Raw genomic sequence first — 2,500 nt, forward strand, 5'->3', positions numbered from 1 at the left:
ATATATATTTGTACAACACTGAATGGGTCCCAGTGATTAGAGATATCTCTCTTGATAGCCTAGGTGGTAAGTCACTGCTGCATTTGTCATGAGGATGCTGGGGTTCTAGTCCTTGGCAGTACCACATTTCAATTTCTGCATGTCGTCCTTGATGGCTTAAAATTAAAGTGCATTGTGGTTGTTAATATATATGTGTATATATATATATATATATATATATATATATTATATATATTTATGTATGTATATGTATATATATATATATATATATTTATATATATACATATATATATATATATATATATATATATATAATGTTTCTGTCAACAATGAACTTTCCTGTGAAAAGTAGAAGAAACACAACTTATAATGACATGGTACAAACTTTTGTCTCCAGAGGTACGGAGACTCTAAGAACGTGTCGTCCTGCAGGAGGTAACCAGCCGAGCGCCAGAGGCAGAAACTCCCGAGGAAAGCGGACTCTTCTTCAGAGAGGTCACATATGGCACATTAATGAACTTAAATCCAGTTCTCGGTTAATCCAAAGGTCGAGGAAGACTTTATCGTCGTGATGGTCGAAATATTATGGACTTTATTTTGTTTTATTTTATTTGTTTATCTTTTTAGAGGAAGTGTATAAAAATGTCTCCTTTTTTATTTCTATTTTATTTATTTATTTATTTTTTTTTTTGCCGCTGCTCAAACATAGTTTGTCAATGTCGAGTTTTGACCAAGTTGCCATGTCACATGAAACAACGGAGAATGCATTTGACAGACATCAGACGTCCATTGACAACAGACCGTCATGACATATTCTGTCACCTGTCGCGTGATTTTATTCAGCAAAGGGAGACCCACAGTAGGAGGGAGACTTTAAAGATTTGGTTCTAGAAACTGTGGAATAGAAACGATCCTAGAAAGAGTGCATCGGCGAGGGAGTGTCGAACCAAACGAGCATCTTTAACTCGTTAGTGAACAGGACAGCTTTAAGTATTTTCGCTTTTGTCGCCACACAATTTTATTCAGATGGTATTGGTGTTGGTAATGGTAATGGTAACGGTAATGGTAACGGTAATGGTAACGGTAATGGTAACGGTAATGGTAACGGTCATGGTAATGGTAATTATTATGGCAGTGGTAATAGTAGTGGTCATGGTAATGGTAATTGCAACACTAATGGTAACGATGGTAATAGTAATGGTAATGATTATGGCAGTGGTAGTAGTAGTGGTCATGGTAATGGTAATGGCAACACTAATGGTAACGATGGTAATAGTAATGGTAATAGTATTATGGCAGTGGTAGTAGTAGTGGTCGTGGTCATGGTAATGGTAATGGCAACACTAATGGTAACGATGGTACTAGTAATGGTAATGATTATGGCAGTGGTAGTAGTAGTGGTCATGGTAATGGTAACGGTAATTATTATGGCAGTGATAGTAGTAGTAGTGGTAGCGTTCATGGCCATGGTCGTAGTGGTGTTGGTGATGGTGGTGCTGCTGTTGTAGTTGAGTAGTGGTGGTTATTGTTATTGTTATGGAGTGCGTTTCACCAGGGCTTCTATCCTTGTGGACAATCTCGCGCCGCTGGTGGTGGTAGCGGTGGTGGGAATTGTGGTGATAGCTGTTGTTGTGGTGTTGGCTTTTGCAGGATTCCATAATACATCGATCATTTTCAAATGCCATAGTTCGTTGTGTCCAATGATTCAGCACGAAGTAATGATACTTTTTTTTCAAAATAATTTTACATTTTCGGGAAGTAGGAAAAGGATTCACAGTCGCATGTTATTTTTACTTGAAATTTGTAATTACATAATGATACAAATTAAGTTATGTATACATAGTTGATGGTTGAAAATGACAGAAACGCTTATATATGTATTGCATGTATGTGTGTGTGTGTGTGTGTGTGTGTGTGTGTGTGTGTGTGTGTGTGTGTGTGTGTGTGTGTGTGTGTGTGTGTGAGAGTGTGTGAGTGTGTGTGTGTGTGTGTGTGTGTGTGTGTGTGTGTGTGTGTGTGTGCGCGCGCGCAAGTGTGTGCGCGCGTGTGTTTATGTACATGTGAATGCATGTGCGTATATGTGTGCATATGCAAATGTGTGTATCTAAACATAAACCTACATTCTTTAAACATAAATATAAACAAAATATGTAGACTATAAAACTATAATTGAAAACTATAAACAAAACCGTGAACATACATACATACATACTTACATGCATACCATACATACATACATACATACATGCATGCATACATACATACATACTATTATTCTTCAATTTTATCTCTATTTACCAACACATCTATACACAGTCGTACCATAACGTTCAGATGAATACTTAGAGACTCCCTCTACTTCGGTAGGGTTGGTACGCCTGAATGAGTACCTCATTTTCAAACAATAACAAACTCTTTTTTCATAATTTTCATTCTCTTTCGCGGAACTCATACAATCTCAATGCCCTTTCAGACGCCATCACCATATCACATGATTTCA

At 37.2% G+C, this 2,500-nt stretch overlaps 1 protein-coding gene across 1 annotated transcript in view; it reads right to left on the reverse strand.

Annotated features, from left to right (window-relative positions):
* Positions 1 to 1,966: 1,966 nt before the first annotated feature.
* Positions 1,967 to 2,500, reverse strand: part of LOC143018925 (piwi-like protein Siwi) — a 73,950-nt gene continuing 73,416 nt past the window's right edge. The window contains exon 16 of the mRNA XM_076174511.1: positions 1,967 to 2,500. This exon is cut by the window's right edge and continues 503 nt beyond it. The gene's annotated coding sequence lies outside the window, so the exon portion shown is untranslated.

The sequence above is a fragment of the Oratosquilla oratoria genome, chromosome 36, assembly GCF_046742065.1.
Source record: "Oratosquilla oratoria isolate Oo_2021 chromosome 36, ASM4674206v1, whole genome shotgun sequence".
Classification (NCBI taxonomy): Eukaryota; Metazoa; Arthropoda; class Malacostraca; order Stomatopoda; family Squillidae; genus Oratosquilla; species Oratosquilla oratoria.